Source organism: Primulina tabacum, chromosome 10 (genome assembly GCF_025594145.1).
Source record: "Primulina tabacum isolate GXHZ01 chromosome 10, ASM2559414v2, whole genome shotgun sequence".
Taxonomy (NCBI): Eukaryota; Viridiplantae; Streptophyta; class Magnoliopsida; order Lamiales; family Gesneriaceae; genus Primulina; species Primulina tabacum.
The window spans coordinates 30,880,804-30,901,667 of NC_134559.1; the positions used below are offsets into that span (position 1 = coordinate 30,880,804).

Here is a 20,864-nt window from a genome sequence, read left to right on the forward strand (position 1 = left end):
TGTTGTCGTGAGCCGGTTTTGTGCGGAAGGGTATGACGCAGATTACTTCGGAGACGGTTAACTCATTAAAAACAATTATTTCGACTGTTTTAGCCATAATTTACGTAAACGGTCGCGACACGAGGACTTTCCTAGGGAGGTCACCCATCCTAGCTCTGCCATCGCACAAGAACGCTTAACTTCATTGTTTTGATTAAGCGACAGCAGTGCCGCGTGTTGTCCATCGCCGCTCGCTCCACACGTACTCGAGAGATATAAGAATAAACATCCCACTCAATGTCGGGTGCGATCATACTAGCATTAATACACCGGATCCCATCAGAACTCTGAAGTTAAGCTTGCTTGGGCGAGAGCAGGTACTAGGATGGGTGACTCCCTGGGAAGTCCTCGTGTTGCACCCCTTTTTATATTTTTCTATTTTTGATTACTTGTTGAGAGACGATTTTCGGCTCAAATCATCTGAATCTCGATCAGGACCTAAGAAGACATGTGAAATCAACGTAGCTCACGCACTGCCGGATTTGGACAAAATTGTAGGCTAATTTGATTGTAAACGGGCAAACGAACGAGACTCATTACTCCGCAATGTGCTGGCGAGATTTTAGCCGAATTCCTTCTCTAAGACCCTCTAATTTGCGATTTTCCGCTTCTGTTACCTCGAGAAATTCGCTTAGGAAGTCCGAAATTCGATTCCGGTTCCATTTTATCGTATCCCAGGCATAATAATAGCTTTAGAATCGCTATTTTCTTCTTCTTATTTTTTTTCTATTTTCTGGGAACATTTAGCGATTTTTGTTGTCGTGAGTCGTTTCTTTGCGGAAGCGTATTACGTAGATTAATCCGGAGACGGTTAACTCATTAAAAACAATTATTTTGACTGTTTTATCCATAATTTACGTAAACGGTCGTACGAGGACTTCCCAGGGAGGTCACTTATCCTAGCTCTGCCATCGCGCCGAAACGCTTAACTTCATGGTTCTGATTGGGCGAGAGCAGTGCCGAGTGTTGTCCATCGCCGCCCGCTCCACACGTACTTGAGGGATATAAGAATAAACATCCCATTCAATGTCGGGTGCGATCATACCAGCACTAATGCACCGGATCCCATCAGAACTCCGAAGTTAAGCGTGCTTGGGCGAGAGCAGTACTAAGATGGATGACCCCATTGGAAGTCCTCGTGTTGCACCCCTTTTCGTGATTTTCTATTTTTGATTAATTGTTGACAGACGATTTTTGGCTCAAATCATCTGAATCTCGATTGGGACAAGATAAGACATGTGAAATCGACGTAGCTCGGGCACTGCCGGATTTGGACAAAATTGTAGCCTAATTTATTTGTAAACGGGCAAACGAACGAGACTCAATACTTCGCAATGAGCTGTAGAAATTTTAGCCGAATTCCTTCTCTAAGACCCTCTAATTTGCGATTTTCCGCTTCTGTTAAGCTTCCGTTTCCTCGAGAAATTCGCTTAGGAAGTCCGAAATTCGCTTCCGGTTTCATTTTATCGTATCTTAAGCATAATAATAGCTTTACATTCCCTATTTTCTTATTCTTATTTTTTTTTTATTTTCATGGAACATTTAGCGATTTTTGTTGTCATGAGCCGGTTCTGTGGGTAAGGGTATTGTAGGGGCCTAAAAATCCGTACTTGGAAATTTGTGGAGAATTTAAAATTTTTCTTTTAAATAATTAAAATTGCCTCATTCATAACTTATCTGATAAACAAAGTTTGATGTTCAAAGTGGCAGCGGAAGAAATTAACATTTTCGAAATAACAGTAAAAGGTTTTTCCAACGATAATTAAAATGTTTAAGCCATCAAATAATAATAAATTCTGAGATTATGGTCTACGCATGTGGTCCCTGTACTGAAAATGTTTGCTCCTTGGAGCCCTGTACTGAAATAGCCTGTAATAATTTTCTTGTGAGATTATGGTCTACGCATGTGGTCCCTGAACTGAACTGACCGGTAACTGGCGACCGGGCCTGTAACTGGCGACAGGACTTAGTAATGTACGTCTTATCAGACAACTGCCACAGTACTGGGTGAAACAACTGAACTGACCGGTAACTGGCGACCGGGCCTGTAACTGGCGACAGGACTTAGTAATGCTCTCATAACCGATAACTGACGACCGGACCGGTAACTGGCGACCGGATTTAATCATGATTGTAAAGTGACCACAAGCCATATCGCATAAATCTCAAAATTAGTTTTTTTTTTCACGTAATATAATTAAATAACTGAATTAAATATCCTGTAATCATTTTTACTGAATGGATTGGATCGCTCCCAGGCTCGCTGCAACCTAAATATGCCATGAAAAATATGCAATAGTTTTTACTTGACCAAACCATGCAATTAAAAACCAAAAACTGAGACAAATGCGCCTAATGACTTCGTATTTAATCATGACTCCGAACCAACCCGAACCAACACTGAAACATCATATAGTCATGATTAAAATACGCTTAAAATGATGAATTAATGCTCCTCAAATGATGCATGTCGAATCTTAGGTGAATGAAGGCCAAAACATGAAACGCTCTTTCGAGAGTCAATTTGGCACATTGCACCGTAAATTCTCGTACGACCTCAAAAATGATCTGAATGACAAACGGCCAAAAACATGACCTTCCTAACTCGATGAGGCACTGTACAGTCCAAGGCCATGGGCTAAAAGCCAACCAAGAACTCAAACGACGCCTGAGAACAGCAGCAAACTTTCTGTCAAAATTACAGCAGCTGCGCACTTGCTTTCCTCGTGTCGTTTTTGAGACTACCGGCCATTGGGGCTTGAACCACCGACCAGAGACTCTTACCAACTTCCCAAAGAATGATTTGAACCATGGCTAAGGGCCCTAGGCCAGCCACAATCCAAACCACACCATGAACAACCGAAACTTCCCCACCGAGAGCCAAACCTGCGCGTGGGCTGTTGTGATTCATTTGTTGTCTCGTGTCATTCCAATGGCCATTTGATGGACCATGGCACAATCTAGACATCTAGGGGCATGGTATGAACCGTGGCTAAGGGCCATAGGCCAACCAAGATCCACACCATTCCACAAAATCGAACACACACATGCTGTAAAATGAAGAGGGGCGAAAGGGTGCAGGGGCTGTTCTTGAGTTTTAATTTAATAACCGATTAACCATGGACCAAGCCACCAAAAGGGTGACTTAGTCACGTCTTTGACATGCTAGGGAAGTGATCTAACCATGGCTATGGGCCTTGTGGCAGCCATGATCAGATCCATTTCCATATTGACAGCAAACAGAAATTTTCGAAACTCAAAAGATCACAAGTTGGGAGTTGCTGTCATTTTCGTGTTTTCCAGCGTGCATGGGGTTAAATGAATGGACCAACATGGTCCTAATGCATCCTATTACATGTTTAGATGTCGCCTTGGGAGCCTGGAATCGAACCATCCTCCTGAAATAGCACAACAAATGAAAACCGTGAACTGCATCATAAAGCCGAGAAAATCTGCATGTGGTTTTCTGAAAAATATTCTTGATGTTTCGGTTTATTGTCATAAAAATAATGATCATGCAATGAAAATAATTGATAATAGGACTTGATTGAAGAGTCAAGGAAGAACATATGCATGCCTGGTTTCGTTTGAAAGAAAAACGAAAGAACGAGACGATACGGCGCGGAGGAGTGGAGCGTTCTTGCTAGCTTGTTCTTCACTCGATTATTTCTCTAAGTGTTCTCGGTTTTTCCCTCTACTAACAATCACGAGAATGGTCTGAAAGCTACTGAATTTCGGTGGTGGGGGAGAGGGGAAATGGTAGTTAAGATAATGAGGAGGAAAGGTAGCAATATAGGTGGATAGGCATGACCAAGTCTCCTCATTTTGAAATTTGAATTTGGTTGGTATCAAATGGCTTCTTGGATGGATCTAGAATGGGGTGACCGAAATTCCTTGCTAATCTAAACTAGGATGATGCTCACTGATTAATTAATGAAGGTTGACTAATAATAAAAAGAAAGATTAGCATGTTAACACCACAAAGAATGGGTCAAAGGGTGATGAGTTGGCAAGGAATAGTCTAGATACTAAGGGGGCCGAAAATTCACTAATAAATGGAGGGGAAATGTTGATTATCTAGTAAATTAATAACCCTTAAAAGCCTCACTAATCCTTTAATTAATTTAGTGAATTAATCCCTTAATTATTGGAACTTAAATGAACTTATTTCCTACTCACCTCAAGTAATTAAATTAAATCCTCAAACCTCCTTATTAACTTAAATGAACTTACTTGCTAGCTAAAATAAATTCTGGAAATGTTTCCTGAATCTTAAATTTTATCTCTAAACTCCAACTCCAGTCCGGCCTCACTGAAATAACTGAAATGATAAAAATCAAACTGCTGCATGAAATAATTAACTTAAGGAAAATCATTTAAATGCTCATGAAATAAAATCATTTAAAATACTAGAATTATGTATGGCTTATACGTAGTGTAAGTTAAGGGTTCTACAATCCTTCTCCCCTTAAAAGAAATTTTGTCCTCGAAATTAAAACTCACCGAATAACTCGGGGTAACAATCTCACATCTCCGGCTCAGACTCCCACGTAGCTTCCTCCTCTGAATGGTTGAGCCATCTGACTTTGACTCGCCTAACCAGCTTGTTTCGAAGCTTCTTCTCCTGCCTGTCTAGGATCTGCACTGGCCTCTCCTCATAAGATAGGTTCGGAGTAAGCTGCAACGGCTCGAAGTTCAAGACATGCGAAGGATTCGCCATGTACTTCCTCAGCATAGAGACGTGAAAGACATTGTGTACTCCGGCCAGATTCGGCGGAAGAGCCACACGATAAGCTAGCGTCCCAACTCTGTCGAGGATCTCAAATGGTCCAATGAATCTCGGACTGAGCTTCCCTTTCTTCCCAAATCGCATGACACCCTTCATAGGTGCCACCTTCAAAAAGACATGGTCGCCGACAGCGAACTCTAAATCTCTCCTCCTCTGATCTGCATAGCTCTTCTGTCGACTCTGAGCAGTCCTCATTCTATCACGGATCCGGGCTACTACGTCGACAGTCTGCTGAATAATCTTTGGACCCAACTCTACTCTCTCTCCTACTTTATCCCAATGAACAGGAGATCTGCACTTGCGACCATACAAAGCTTCATACGGAGCCATTCCTATTGACGACTAAAAGCTGTTATTATAGGTGAACTCTACCAATGGCAAGTTCGACTCCCAACTCCCAGAGAAATCAATGACGCAAGAACGAAGAAGATCCTCCAAAATCTGAATAACCCGCTCTGACTGCCCATCTGTCTGCGGATGGAAAGCTGTGCTAAACAGCAACTTCGTCCCCATAGTCGAATGTAAACTCTTCCAAAACGAGGAAGTGAATCTGGGATCTCTGTCAGATACGATAGAAACTGGAATACCATGGAGTCGGACTATCTCTTGGATATACAGCTCTGCATACTGAATCATGGTGAACGTCGTCTTAATAGGCAAAAAGTGCGCTGATTTGGTAAGACGATCTACAATCACCCAGATAGCATTCGATCCCCTGGCTGACCTCGGCAAACCGATCACAAAATCCATGGTGACGTTCTCCCACTTCCACTCAGGAATAGGAAGAGGCTTGAGCAACCCTGCTGGTCTCTGATGCTCGACCTTCACTAACTGACAGATCAGACACTCGGATACAAATCGTCTGATGTCCTTCTTCATACCAGGCCACCAATACAATAGTTGCAGATCTTTGTACATCTTCGTACTCCCTGGATGAATAGAGTACAGCGACATATGGGTTCTGATAAGATATCTGCTCGGATAGAATCACTGCTAGGAACCCATATCCTGTCTTCGGTATCTCACAATACCATCGCTGACTGAATACAAGACACTGCCCTTGGTCTCATCTCTTTGCTTCCACTTGGCCAACTGCTCATCTGATGACTGACCACTGCGAATACGGTCCATAAGGGAAGACTGAATGGTCAAGGTAGATAGACGGGGAACTCTACCTTGAGGATATGTCTCAAGATCAGACCTATGCATCTCAAACTGAAGAGGTCTCGAAACTGTCAAATGGGCCAGCGCTGCAACTTTCCTGCTCAGTGCATCCGCAACTACATTAGCTTTACCCGGGTGGTAGCTAATGTCACAATCATAATCCTTCACCAGCTCCAACCAACGCCTCTGACGCATGTTCAGTTCCTTCTGCGTAAAGAAATACTTGAGGCTCTTGTGGTCGGTAAAGATCTGGCACTTCTCTCCATACAGATAGTGCCTCCAAATCTTCAGTGCAAAAACTACGGCGGCCAACTCTAGATCATGGGTAGGGTAGTTCTTCTCATGGATTTTCAACTGTCTAGAAGCATAAGCTATCACCCTCCCATGCTGCATCAATACGGCGCCAAGACCGAGCTTCGAAGCATATACAGAACAAACTCACCGGACCCTGATGGAACAGCCAAAACTGGCGCTGAGATAAGAGCTTGATTCAAAGTATCGAAGCTCTTCTGACACTCCTCGCTCCAAACAAATTTCACATTCTTCTTTGTCAGTGCTGTGGGTGGAACTGCAATCGAGGAGAATCCCTTGATGAACTTTCGATAATATCCTGCTAGTCCAAGAAAACTGCGGATCTCTGATGCATTCTGCGGTACAACCCAATCTCTGACTGCTGCAACTTTCGCTGGGTCTACCTCAATGACACTGCTGGAAACAATGTGGCCTAAAAATGCCACCTTCTCTAACCAGAATTCGCATTTACTGAACTTTGCGAATAATTTGTGCTTCTGCAATGTCTGCAACACTATGGTCAGATGCCGGCTGTGATCCTCCCGATTCTTGGAGTAGACGAGAATGTCGTCTATGAACACTATCACAAACTGATCGAGGTACGGCTGAAATACGCGATTCATGAGATCCATGAAGATCGCTGGCGCATTCGTCAAACCGAACGGCATCACAAGGAACTCGTAGTGGCCATAACGAGTCCTGAAAGCTGTCTTCGAAACATCAGCATCTCTCACCCTCAACTGGTGATAACCGGAACGCAGATCTATCTTGGAGAAAATCGAAGCTCCCTGCAACTGATCAAACAGATCCTCAATCCTCGGAAGTTGGTATTTATTCTTCACTGTAACTCTGTTCAACTCTCGTTAGTCAATACAAAGTCTCATAGAGCCGTCTTTCTTCTTAACAAACAAGACTGGCGCGCCCCAAGGTGAGATACTAGGGCGAATGAAATCCTTGTCAAGAAGTTCCTTAATCTGCTTCTTAAGCTCTGCCATTTCTATCGGTGCAAGTCGGTACGGTTCTTTGGAGATCGGAACCGTACCTGGCATAAGCTCGATAGAAAACTCTACCTCTCTCATAGGTGGCATACCAGAGACGTCCTCCAGAAAAACGTCAAAGAAGTCTCTAACAATCGGAACATCTGAAGCTGACTGACTGGGTGCCTCGGGGACAAATACAAATGTCTCTAGAAACGCCCGACACCTTCTATGCATGAGCTTCCTAGCCTGAACATATGGAATAATGCGCGGTAAAGGAAAGTACCTGTCTGGCTCAAATAAGAACTGCGTCATTCCAGGCGGTCGGACTAAAACAGATCTCCGCTGGAAGTCAATCAAAACTCTGTTCCGCAATAGCCAGTCCATCCCTAGGATGATGTCAAACTCTGGCATCGGCAACACGATAAGATCCGCATAGACAAGATTGCCTTGGAGCTCAAGATCTATGTCTCGTATCACATTGGTGGCTGCTATCTCCTCGCCTGAAGGCAACACTACTGAATAGGCTATATCTAGCCCGATGGTCATGACTTTGAGGAAATTGGCAAAGACCTCCGAAATGAATGAGTGAGTAGCCCCTGAATCTATCAAGGCCTTGGTAGTTGAGCCAGCTATGAAAATTCTCTCTGAAAGTTCGGAACACTAAGCGGAACCCAATAATCACAAGAGCTAAGCTTATAGACATGCAAAGGTCACAGTTCTTCTAACTAAATCCCGGAAATAAATACTGAGTAGAGCATGCAATCCTATCGCAAATCTAAGTTCAAAATCTGAATCCCGTTTCCCAAAACATTAAATCTCAAATGTAAACTTAAAGCTGCAAAGTACCTGTCATCAACATAGTATCGGGGTTCGTCTCCGTCGCATGGAGAGCGAACACTTTGTCCTGGGTAGGCAGGTTCTTCTGAGGGCAATACGGCAGCGTGTGGCCTGGGCTACCACACTTGTAACACTTCCCTGAGCCAAACATACATACTCCGGCATGGCGGCGTGAGCATTTAAGGCAAGCCGGATGCTCAAAGGTCCTCGGGACGGCACGTCCCTGCTGCTGCTAAGGTCCTCCTCTGTTTCTGGGCGGGCCGTGATACGGCCTCTTGTTCTGATGCTGATGCTGCTGAGGAAGAGGGCGGTGTGGTACCTGGATTGGGCGCTTGCCCTGACGGACTCTCTCGATGTCCCGCTGATCCTGCTCTGCGGCTAAGGCTTTGGAGACAGCGACCTCATAAGAAATAGGGTCAGACACCCTAACATCACGGCGCAAGATCGGCCGTAGACCCACCAAAAAATGCATCAACTTAGCTCTAGCATCGTTCGCTATCAGGGGTACAAAATGACAACCCCTCTCGAACTTATGGACGAACTCCGTAACAGTCGAATCTCCCTGTCTCATCCTCATGAACTCAGTGGTCAACCTGGTGCGCACCTCCTCTGTAAAATATTTTGAGTAGAATACCTCCGTGAAGCGTGTCCAAGACAGCGTAGCCAAGTTAAGGGCTACTGAAGCTCCTTCCCACCATAAGCAGGCATCTCCTCCGAACAGATAAGAGGCACAACGAACTCGATCTGCATCTCCAAGCTACATAAACTCGAAGATAACCTCGAAGGACTTGATCCAGCCCTCGGCAATCATGGGGTCCGACGTCCCTGAAAACTCTTTTGGACGCATCTTCATGAATCTCTCATATACCGCCTCGGGCCCTGTCGGCCTGGTCGCCACAGCATTGTTCCTCGCAAACTGTGCGAAGAACTGAGTCATCCCAGCTAGCATCTGGGCATTCATGTCCGGTGGAGGCGGTGGTGGAGGTGGTAGGTCTCTCTCCTGCCTCCGCTCCTCCCTGTCCTCATGGCGAGGCTCCTCATCTCTATTGCGCTCGAGAATGCGTCTAGGGGGCATACTGTTCCATACATGCATAATTCCATCATTAATTTAAATTTAAATACTGAGCAATAAAAATCTGGGCGAAAAATATCTCATGAAATCATGCTATTGAAATTAATTCATGCTTTAAATGAAATGCGCAAATGTAAAACTTATAGACCGAAGACGTGACTTCGTGAGCTTCTCGAGATCAGTAGTAGTACAATCCTATACAGAACCATTACTCTGATACCAGCTGTAGGGGCCTAAAAATCCGTACTTGGAAATTTACGGAAAATTTAAAATTTTTCTTTTAAATAATTAAAATTGCCTCATTCATAACTGAACTGATAAACAAAGTTTGATGTTCAAAGTGGCAGCGGAAGAAATTAACATTTTCGAAATAACAGTAAAAGGTTTTTAAAATGATAATTAAAATGTTTGAGCCATCAAATAATAATAAATGCTGAACTGAGGTCCTCGGGTTCTACTACTGTCAACTCGAGCCTGCTCACTTGTCCCCGCCCTCGGTCCCGACATAATCAGCACCTACAACAATCAAGTCTAGTGAGTCTAAAGACTCAACATGCATATATCGTAAATAGCAAGTAAATAAATAAATAATAAGCTTGCATGCAAGTGAAAATATCATGTCATGAGGCATAACGTAAAAATGTCGTGTCATGATTAATTATAATACGTGCATAACTGAACTGAAAATCATAGTGAAAATGTTTGCTCCTTGGAGCCCTGTACTGAAATAGCCTGTAATAATTTTCTGGTGAGATTATGGTCTACGCATGTGGTCCCTGAACTGAACTGACCGGTAACTGGCGACCGGGCCTGTAACTGGCGACAGGACTTAGTAATGTACGTCTGATCAGACCACTGCCACAGTATTGGGTGAAACAACTGAACTGACCGGTAACTGGCGACGGGCCTGTAACTGGCGACAGGACTTAGTAATGCTCTCATAACCAGTAACTGACGACCGGACCAGTAACTGGCGACCGGATTTAATCATGATGGTAAAGTGACCACAAGCCATATCGCATAAATCTCAAAAAAAATTTTTTTTTTGCACGTAATATAATTAAATAACTGAATTAAATATCCTGTAATCATTTTTACTGAATGGATTGGATCGCTCCCAGGCTCGCTGCAACCTAAATATGTCATGATAAATATGCAATAGTTTTTACTTGACCAAACCATGCAATTAAAAACCAAAAACTGAGACAAATGCGCCTAATGACTTCGTATTTAATCATGACTCCGAACCAACCCGAACCAACACTGAAACATCATATACTCATGATTAAAATACGCTTAAAATGATGAATTAATGCTCCTCAAATGATGCATGTCGAATCTTAGGTGAATGAAGGCCAAAACATGAAACGCTCTTTCGAGAGTCAATTTGGCACATCACACCGTAAATTCTCGTACGACCTCAAAAATTATCCGAATGACGAACGGCCAAAAACATGACCTTCCTAACTCGATGAGGCACTGTCCAGTCCAAGGTCATGTGCTAAAAGCCAACCAAGAACTCAAACGACGCCTGAGAACAGCAGCACACTTGCTGTCAAAATTACAGCAGCTGCGCACTTGCTTTCCTTATGTCGTTTTCGAGACTACCGACCATTGGGGCTTGAACCACCGACTAGAGACTCTTACCAACATCCCAAAGAATGATTTGAACCATGGCTAAGGGCCCTAGGCCAGTCACAATCCAAACCACACCATGAACAACCGAAACTTCCCCACCGAGAGCCAAACCTGCGCGTGGGCTGTTGTGATTCATTTGCTGTCTCGTGTCGTTCCAATGGCCATTTGATTGACCATGGCACAATCTAGAAATCTAGGGGCATGGTATGAACAGTGGCTAAGGGCCATAGGCCAAACAAGATCCACACCATTCCACAAAATCGAACACACACATGCTGTAAAATGAAGAGGGGCGAAAGGGTGCAGGGGCTGTTCTTGAGTTTTAATTTATAAACCGATTAACCATGGACCAAACCACCAAAAGGGCGACTTATTCACGTCTTAGACATGCTAGGGAAGTGATCTAACCATGGCTATGGGCCTTGTGGCAGCCATGATCAGATCCATTTCCATATTGACAGCAAACAGAAATTTTCGAAACTCAAAAGATCACAAGTTGGGAGTTACTGTCATTTTCGTGTTTTCCAGCGTGCATGGGGTTAAATGAATGGACCAACATGGTCCTAATGCATCCTATTACATGTCTAGATGTCGCTTTGGGAGCCTGGAATCGAACCATCCACCTGAAACAGCACAACAAATGAAAACCGTGAACTGCATCATAAAGCCGAGAAAATCTGCATGTGGTTTTCTGAAAAAAATATTCTTGATGTTTCGGTTTATTTTCATAAAAATAATGATCATGCAATGAAAATAATTGATAATAGGACTTGTTTGAAGAGTCAAGGAAGAACATATGCATGCCTGGTTTCGTTTGAAAGAAAAACGAAAGAACGAGACGATACGGCGCGGAGGAGTGGAGCGTTCTTGCTAGCTTGTTCTTCACTCGATTATTTCTCTAAGTGTTCTCGGTTTTTCCCTCTACTAAAACTCACGAAAATGGTCTGAAAGCTACTGAATTTCGGTGGTGGGGGAGAGGGGAAATGGTTGTTAAGATAGTGAGGAGGAAAGGTAGCAATATAGGTGGATAGGCATGACCAAGTCTCCTCATTTTGAAATTTGAATATGGTTAGTATCAAATGGCTTCTTGGATGGATCTAGAATGGGGTGACCGAAATTCCTTGCTAATCTAGACGAGGATGATGCTCATTAATTAATTAATGAAGGTTGAATAATAATAAAAAGAAAGATTAGCATGTTAACACCACAAAGAATGGGTCAAAGGGTGATGAGTTGGCAAGGAATAGTCTAGATACTAAGGGGGCCGAAAATTCACTAATAAATGGAGGGGAAATGTTGATTATCTAGTAAATTAATAACCCTTAAAAGCCTCACTAATCCTTTAATTAATTTAGTGAATTAATCCCTTAATTATTGGAACTTAAATGAACTTATTTCCTACTCACCTCAAGTAATTAAATTAAATCCTCAAACCTCCTTATTAACTTAAATGAACTTACTTGCTAGCTAAAATAAATTCTGGAAATGTTTCCTGAATCTTAAATTTTATCTCTAAACTCCAACTCCAGTCCGGCCTCACAGAAATAACTGAAATGATAAAAATCAAACTGCTGCATGAAATAATTAACTTAAGGAAAATCATTTAAGTGCTCATGAAATAAAATCATTTAAAATACTAGAATTATGCATGGCTTATACGTAGTCTAAGTTACAGGTTCTACAGGTATGACGGAGATAACTCCGGAGACGGTTAACTCATTAAAAACAATTATTTAGACTGTTTTAGTCATAATTTACATAAACGGTCACGACACGAAGACTTCCCAGGGAGGTCATCCATTCTAGCTCTGCCATCGCGCCAGAACGCTTAACTTCATGGTTCTGATTGGGCGAGAGCAGTGCCGCGTGTTGTCCATCGCCCCCTGCTCCACACGTACTTAAGGGATATAAGAATAAACATCCCACTCAATGTCAGGTGTGATCATACCAGCACTAATGCACTGGTTCCCATCAGAACTCCGACGTTAAGCGTTCATGGACGAGAGCAGTATTAGGATGGGTGACTCTCTGGGAAGTCTTCGTGCTGCACCTCTTTTCTTGTTTTTCTATTTTTGATTACTTGTTGACAGACGATTTTCGGCTCAAATCATCTAAATCTCGATCAGAACCAGAGAAGACATGTGAAATCAACGTAGCTCTGGCACTGCCGGATTTGGACAAAATTGTAGGCTAATTTGATTGTAAACGGGCAAACGAACGAGACTCATTACTCCACAACGAGCTGACGAGATTTTAGCCGAATTCCTTCTCTAAGACCCTATAATTTGCGATTTTCCGCTTCTGTTAAGCTTCCTTTTCCTCGAGAAATCCGCTTAGGAAGTCCGAAATTCAATTCCGGTTCTATTTTATAGTATCCCAGGCATAATAATAGCTTTACATTAGCTATTTTCTTATTCTTAATTTTTTTTCTATTTTCTTGGAACATTTAGTGATTTTTGTTGTCGTGAGTCGTTTCTGTGCGGAAGGGTATGACGCAGATTACTCCGGAGAAGTTTAACTCATTAAAAACAATTATTTCGATTGTTTGAGCCATAATTTATGTAAGCGGTCGCAACACTAGGACTTCCCAAGGAGGTCACCCATCCTAGCTCTGCCATCACGCTAGAACGCTTTACTTTATTGTTCTGATTGGGTGAGAGCAGTGCCGCGTGTTGTCCATCGCCGCCTGCTCCACACGTACTCGAGGGATATAAGAATAAACATCTCATTCAATGTCGGGTGCGATCATACCAGCACTAATACACCGGATCCCATTAGAACTCCGAAGTTAAGCGTGCTTGGGCGTGAGCAGTACTAGGATGGGTGACCCCCTGGAAAGTCCTCGTGTTGCACCCCTTTTCGTGTTTTTCTATTTTAATTACTTGTTGACAGACGATTTTCGGCTCAAATAATCTGAATCTCGATCAGGACCAGAGAAGACATGTGAAATCAACGTAGCTCGGGCACTGCCGGATTTGGATAAAATTGTATCCTAATTTTATTGTAAACGGGCAAACGAACGAGACTCATTACTCCGCAATGAGCTGGCGAGATATTTTAGCCGAATTCTTTCTCTAAGATCCTCTAATTTGCGATTGTCCGCTCCTGTTAAGCTTTCGTTTCCTCGAGAAATCCTCTTAGGAAGTCCGAAATTCGATTTCGATTTCATTTTATCGTATCCCAGGCATAATAATAGCTTTACATTCGCTATTTTCATTCTTCTTATATTTTTTTTCTATTTTCTGGGAACATTTAGCGATTTTTGTTGTCGTGATCCGGTTCTGTGCAGAAGGGTATGATGCAGATTACTCCGGAGATGGATAACTCATTAAAAACAATTATTTCGACTGTTTTAGCCATAATTTACGTAAACGGTCGCGACACGAGGACTTCCAAGGGAGGTCACCCATCCTAGCTCCGCCATCGCGCCATAATGATTAACTTCATGGTTCTGATTGGGCGAGAGCAGTGCCGCGTGTTGTCCATCGTCGCCCGCTCCACACGTACTCGAGGGATATAAGAATAAACATCCACTCAATGTTGGGTGCGATCATACCAGCACTAATGCACCGGATCCCATCAAAACTCCGAAGTTAAGTGTGCTTGGGCGAGAGCAGTACTAGGATGGGTGACCCCCTTGGAAGTCCTTGTGTTGCACCCTTTTTCGTGTTTTTCTATTTTTTATTACTTGTTGAAAGACGATTTTCGGCTCAAATCATCTAAATCTCGATCGAGACCAAATAAGACATGTTAAATCAACGTAACTCGGGCACTGCCGGATTTGGACAAAATTGTAGCATAATATTGATTGTAAACGGTCTTAGCCGAATTCCTTCTTTAAGACCCTCTAATTTGCGATTTTTCGCTTCTGTTAAGCTATCGTTTCCTCGAGAAATCCGCATAGGAAGTCCGAAATTCGATCCCGGTTCCCTTTTATCGTATCCCAGGCATAATAATAGCTTTACATTCGCTATTTTTTTCTTCTTATTTTTTTCTATTTTCTGGGAACATTTAGCGATTTTTGTTGTCGTGAGTCGGTTCTGTGCGGAGGGGTATGACGCATATTACTCCGGAGACGGTTAACTCATTAAAAACAATTATTTTCGACTGTTTTATCCATAATTTACATAAACGGTCGCGACACGAGGACTTCACAGGGTGGTCACCCATCCTAGCTCTGCCTTCGCGCCATAACGATTAACTTCATGGTTCTGATTGGGCGAGAGCAGTGCCGCTTGTTGTCCATCGCCGCCCGCTCCACACGTTCTTGAGGTATATAAGAATAAAAATCCCACTTGAAGTCGGGTGCGATCATAACAAAACTAATGCACCGGATCCAATAAGAACTTCGAAGTTAAGCGTGCTTGGGGGTGAGAGCAGTACTAGGATGGGTGACCCCCTGGGAAGGCCTTGTGTTGCACCCTTTTTCGTGTTTTTCTATTTTTGATTACTTGTTGAAAGACGATTTTTGGCTCAAATCATCTGAATCTTGATCGGGATCAGATAAGACTTGTGAAATCAACGTAGATCGGGCACTTCCAAATTTGGACAAAATTGTAACCTAATTTGATTGTAAACGAGCAAACGAACGAGACTCATTACTTCAGAATGAGCTGGCGAGATTTTAGCCGAATTCCTCCTCTAAGACCCTCTAATTTGCGATTTTTCGCTTCTGTTAAGCTTCCGTTTCCTCGAGAAATCAGCTTAGGAAGTCCGAAATTCGATTCCGGTTCCATTTTATCGTATCCCAGGCATAATAATAACTTTACATTCGCTATTTTCTTATTCTTATTTTTTTTCTATTTTCTTGGAACATTTAGCGATTTTTGTTTTCGTAAGTCGGTTCTGTGCGGAAGGGTGTCACACCCCGAAACTCGGGAATGACACCGGAGTTGTTTAACAATCACACAATCGCAACAACAAGCCTCTTGTAGCACAGTATAAACCGAACCAGTTTATATATCATAATCTGAAATTAAATTACCATTGTCTTTACAATTCCCAAAATAAATAAGACGACATAGTTTTAATGCGGAAACGTAAATCTACTTAATAATAACTTAAACTAAATTCCTTGAGCGTTCACCATCCCCAGAACTGTTCGGACTCCTCATCCTCGAGTTCTTCTTCGGGCTTATCTGGGAAGGGTTGTAAGGGGGTGAGTATTTGGGGATACTCAGCAAGTGGGGGAAATCGAGCACAATAAAAACAACATGCATAAATTTCGAGAATAAAACATGACTTGCATACATACTTCATAAACATGCATAACATTGACACAGCACTGTGACTCATCTACCTTCTACGGTTTACTGACGTCAGTCCCTAATTTTTACTCCTCTAAGAGGGCGAGGCCGTATAGCGGTTATGTCCACCACCGCGTAAGGGTACGTCGTGGTTGGGATTCCCTCCCGTATACAGTCGACTCTTCACAGTGCTTTTGAAATCGTATGACAATTACACGAAAAGAGTAGAAAGAAGATTGTACTCGACTATTTATTTTTCTTGTAAAAATCGAAAACATGTATGCATAAATTCGAGATTTTTAAAGTTTAAAAAAAATAGCCTACTTACTGTATTTGATTGCTAAAGAAACGTGAATGCTTGGCTTGGAATTTAGATCGCTCCTCGCTCCTTGTCCGGGCAGCGCTTCGGTTCGATTTCTCGGATGATTTTGAGACGATATTTGGGCAGAGTTTCGCTAGGGAGAGGCTGCTGAATTTCGTGAATTTCAGCAAAGGGGATTTCGAAATTGTGGTGTCTTGTGGAGTAAGGGGATGACCTATTTATAGTTGAGGGGAGTGGAATTGAATATGGCATCAAAATCCCAAATATTTGCACTCAAGATTCACACGATTTTTTCCTAAGAAAATCATTCCATGATGAGTTTATTTTGCTACCAATTTATGAGATTCATTCCTTAATCCCTTGCCCCTCAATATTTTCGAAAATTAGGTTGCTAGGTGGGAAGGATTTTGAGCCATCTTGGATGATATAATTCCATGTACACTAGTATCTATCCATTCCCATACTAGGCAATTAATCTAGGAGGAATTTTCGAGATTCCCTAGCAATATCCCACCTCAATTCTTTTAATTTGTATGATACCCAAATCTTGCAAAAATTTTCCTTCCCAATTTCGAAATTTGCATGCTTTGGACAAAATTGTAGCCTAATTTGATTGTAAACGAGCAAACGAACGAGACTCATTACTCCGAAATGAGCTAGCGAGATTTTAGCCGAATTCCTCCTCTAAGACCCTCTAATTTGCGATTTTTCGCTTCTGTTAAGCTTCCGTTTCCTCGAGAAATCAGCTTAGGAAGTCCGAAATTCGATTCCGGTTCCATTTTATCGTATCCCAGGCATAATAATAACTTTACATTCGCTATTTTTTTATTCTTATTTTTTTCTATTTTCTTGGAACATTTAGCGATTTTTGTTTTCGTGAGTCGGTTCTGTGCGGAAGAGTATAACGCAGATTACTCCGGAGACGGTTAACTCATTAAAAACAATTATTTCTACTGTTTTAGCCATTATTTAAGTAAACGGTCGCTGCACGAGGACTTCCCAGGGATGTCACCCATCCAAACTCTGCCATCGCGCCAGAAAGCTTAACTTCATGGTTCTGATTGGTTCTGATCGCGCCAGAAAGCTTAACTTCTTGTTGTCCATCGCCGCCCGCTCCACACGTACTCGAGAGATATAAGAATAAACATCCCACTCAATGTCGGGTGGGATCATACCAGCACTTATGCACCGGATCCCATCAGAACTCCGAAGTTAAGCATGCTTCGACGAGAGCAGTACTAGGATGGGAGACTCCCTGGGAAGTCCTCGTGTTGCACCCCTTTTCGTGTTTTTCTATTTTTGATTACTTGTTGACAGACGATTTTCGGCTCAAATCATCTGAATCTTGATCAGGACAAGATAAGACGTGAAATCAACGTATCTCGGGCACAGCGGGATTTGGACAAAATTGTAGCCTAATTTGATTGTAAACGGGCAAACAAACGAGACTCAATTCTCCCCAATGAGCTGGCGAGATTTTAGCCGAATTACTTCCCTAAGACCCTCTAATTTGCGATTTTCCGATTCTGGTAAGCTTCCGTTTCCTCCAGAAATCCGCTTAGGAAGTCCGAAATTCGATTTCGGTTTTATTTTAACGTATCCCAGGCATAATAATAGCTATACATTCACTATTTTCTTATTCTTATTTTTTTTCTATTTTCTGGGAATATTTAGCGATTTTTTTTGTCGTGAACCGGTTCTGTGCAGAAGGGTATGACGAAGATTACTCCGGAGACGGTTAACTCATTAAAAACAATTATTTCGACTGTTTTAGCCATAATTTACGTAAACGGTCGCGACACGAGGACTTCCCAGGGAGGTCACCCATCCTAACTCTACCATCGCGCCAGAACGCTTAACTTTATTGTTCTGATTGGGCGAGAGCAGTGCCGCGTGTTGTCCAGCGCCGCTCGCTCAACACGTAATCGAGGGATATAAGAATAAACATCCCACTCTGTTGGAAACTAAATTCCGGCATTTGACATAATATGAACCAACTGAAAATACGAACCAACTGATCGAATAAACTGGACTTAACAACTGAAACCAGCTGATCTAATAAAGAAGACTGATCAGTTGGAAACTGATCAGTTGATATATTCAGCCGTATGCTAAGCACCATTTAAGTGAACATGTCTCGGGAAAGAACATTCAACCGTCAAGAGACATAGAAGATTGCAACGCCGCACTTCGATCAATACAGCTTAGAAAAACGCATTTCGGCAAAAGCAATTAAGACGCCGCATCACAATAAATGATGCAAACAATGTCCAAGGAATAATCAAGTAGAAATCAACGGATACAAAGATTCAAATTCATCTCAAGTTACCGTTGGAGAAAAGAATCTTATAAATATGACAGAAGAACAGCTGAAGAAAACAGGGGAGTCAACATTATTCAAAAGCTTGCTGCCACTCTGTCAAAATCTTAGCTCACTCTTACTTGAAATATTCGTAGCAGTTAAGGCTACAATTTGAGCTCACTAGCAAGTTGTAATAATAGTTGAAATTCGATAGTGCTAAGATCAGTTACGCACTGAGAACATTCTATCTAACTAAGAGTTTCAGTTTTTTGCAGTGTTAAGTCCAAACTGAAGTGGGTCAGTACAATTCTTGTATTTGATTAAAGTCTTTTAGTGGATATCCTATCCTTGAGGTAGAAGGGGTGACGTAGGAGTAATTAAATTCTCCGAACATCCATAAACAACCCTTGCCTACTTTATTTCAGTTTCGTATTCTATCTTTCAGTCAGTTATTTTCCGCAACTACTTTAGTTTAACTGATTGTCATTGACCAACAAGATTCCAAGAATCAGTTACTGAACTCAAAATTAGAAAAGACCAATTTTAACTGTGAGTGTTTATTCAACCCCCCCTTCTAAACACTCTTGATACGTTAATCGATCCTATCAAGTGGTATCAGAGCAGTTGAATCTTGTTCTTGAATACTTTTGATCTAAAAACTTGCCAGCATGACTTCATTCAACAAAATTCCCATGTTCTCCAGAGAAGAATTTGATGATTGGAAAATCAGAATGCAGGCTCATTTGGCTGCACAAGATGATGACATGTGGTATGTCATAACTGATGGACCCATGAAGATTCTAAAAACAAATACAGCAGTTGCCATTACAGAAGGAGCACCACAAAGAATAGAAAAGCCCAGAGATGAATGGACAACTGAAGATAAAAGAAAAGCAAATCTTGATAATGTGGCTAAAGACATTCTGTACAAAATGCTGGACAAAGTAACCTTCAGCAAAATAAAAATGTGTAAGAAAGCCAAAAAAATTTGGGAAAAGCTGATCCAGCTGTGTGAAGGAAATGATCAAACCAAAGAAAATAAACTTTCTGTTGCAGTGCAAAAGTTTGATAACATCAAAATGAAAGAAGGAGAATCGATGCACGAGTATGATGAAAGAGTAAGCAGTATCATCAATGAGCTAAATGCACTTGGAAAAGTGTATACCAACAAAGAGATTGCACTGAAGGTAATAAGAGGTCTTCCCAAGGAATGGGATGTCAAGACCATGGCAATGAGGGAGTCCAAAGATCTGAATCAAATCGAACTTCATGATCTGTTTGCTGATTTAAAGGCCTATGAATTCGAGCTGCAAACCAGAGAAGGAGAACCATCTACCTCTGCAGCCACAACTGCTCTAGCTGCTGTCAGAACTGAACCAATCAGTTCAGTCGAAAAATCTGCTGATCAGTTGAGTAATAATGCTATGTCATTGTTCATCAAAAAATTTGGAAGATTCATGAGAAAGAATCAAGGGAACTTCCAGAAGCCATACCAAAGGAACAATTCCAAAGATGAACCAAATGCCTGCTATAACTGTGGCAAATCAGGTCACTTTATTGCTGATTGTCCTAAACCCAAGAAGGACAGTCAAGGCTCAACTGATAGAAGAAAGATATCATATGAACACAAAATAAGACCCAAGGGAGATAAGAAGGTCTTCAGAAAGAAACATGAGGTACTCTTAGCTGAAGAAAACAAATCTAAATGGGCAGAAACTGATAGTGAAGAGTCGGAACCAGAAAGCTCATGCAGTTCTAGTGATGATGAGGAAGTAAAGTGCTTGATGGCTAATGATGCAGCAGAAGAATCATCTAGCCAACAGGTATTTGATTTCAGCTCAACTGATTTCACACGAGAAGAACTCATTCTAACACTACATGACATGGTAAATGAGTATCAAAAGCTTGCATCATCATTTGAAAAAATCAAAGCAAAGTAAACTGATCCCACAGACAATAAAACCAAAACTGATGAATTAGTCGATGGGTTGAGTCTAAAAAGGGAAATTGCTGAGTTAAAAGCAGAAAGAAACAAAAATCAGTCATTAATACAGAAGTTGATGCTTGAAAACTCAAAACAGACTGAGCTTATTCAGTCTTGGAACAAATCATCTACTGCACTAAATGAGATGCAGATTTCACAAAAATCAGTTTCTGATAAAACTGGTTTAGGGTTCAACACTC

At 41.9% G+C, this 20,864-nt stretch overlaps 5 non-coding genes and 2 pseudogenes across 5 annotated transcripts; all 7 read left to right on the forward strand.

Annotated features, from left to right (window-relative positions):
* Positions 1–281: 281 nt before the first annotated feature.
* Positions 282–401, forward strand: LOC142517089 (5S ribosomal RNA). The gene has a single exon (XR_012812849.1). It is a non-coding gene; the product is annotated as a 5S ribosomal RNA (ribosomal RNA).
* Positions 402–1,070: 669 nt separating this feature from the next.
* LOC142513426 (5S ribosomal RNA) lies at positions 1,071–1,189 on the forward strand. Its single transcript, XR_012809373.1, has one exon. It is a non-coding gene; the product is annotated as a 5S ribosomal RNA (ribosomal RNA).
* An 11,555-nt stretch (positions 1,190–12,744) lies between these two features.
* Positions 12,745–12,863, forward strand: LOC142511911 (5S ribosomal RNA; annotated as a pseudogene).
* Positions 12,864–13,547: 684 nt separating this feature from the next.
* LOC142512536 (5S ribosomal RNA) lies at positions 13,548–13,666 on the forward strand. The gene has a single exon (XR_012808851.1). It is a non-coding gene; the product is annotated as a 5S ribosomal RNA (ribosomal RNA).
* A 686-nt stretch (positions 13,667–14,352) lies between these two features.
* Positions 14,353–14,471, forward strand: LOC142514955 (5S ribosomal RNA). Its single transcript, XR_012810825.1, has one exon. It is a non-coding gene; the product is annotated as a 5S ribosomal RNA (ribosomal RNA).
* Positions 14,472–15,113: 642 nt separating this feature from the next.
* Positions 15,114–15,234, forward strand: LOC142512330 (5S ribosomal RNA; annotated as a pseudogene).
* Positions 15,235–17,539: 2,305 nt separating this feature from the next.
* LOC142507903 (5S ribosomal RNA) lies at positions 17,540–17,658 on the forward strand. The gene has a single exon (XR_012806142.1). It is a non-coding gene; the product is annotated as a 5S ribosomal RNA (ribosomal RNA).
* The last annotated feature ends 3,206 nt before the right edge of the window (positions 17,659–20,864 follow it).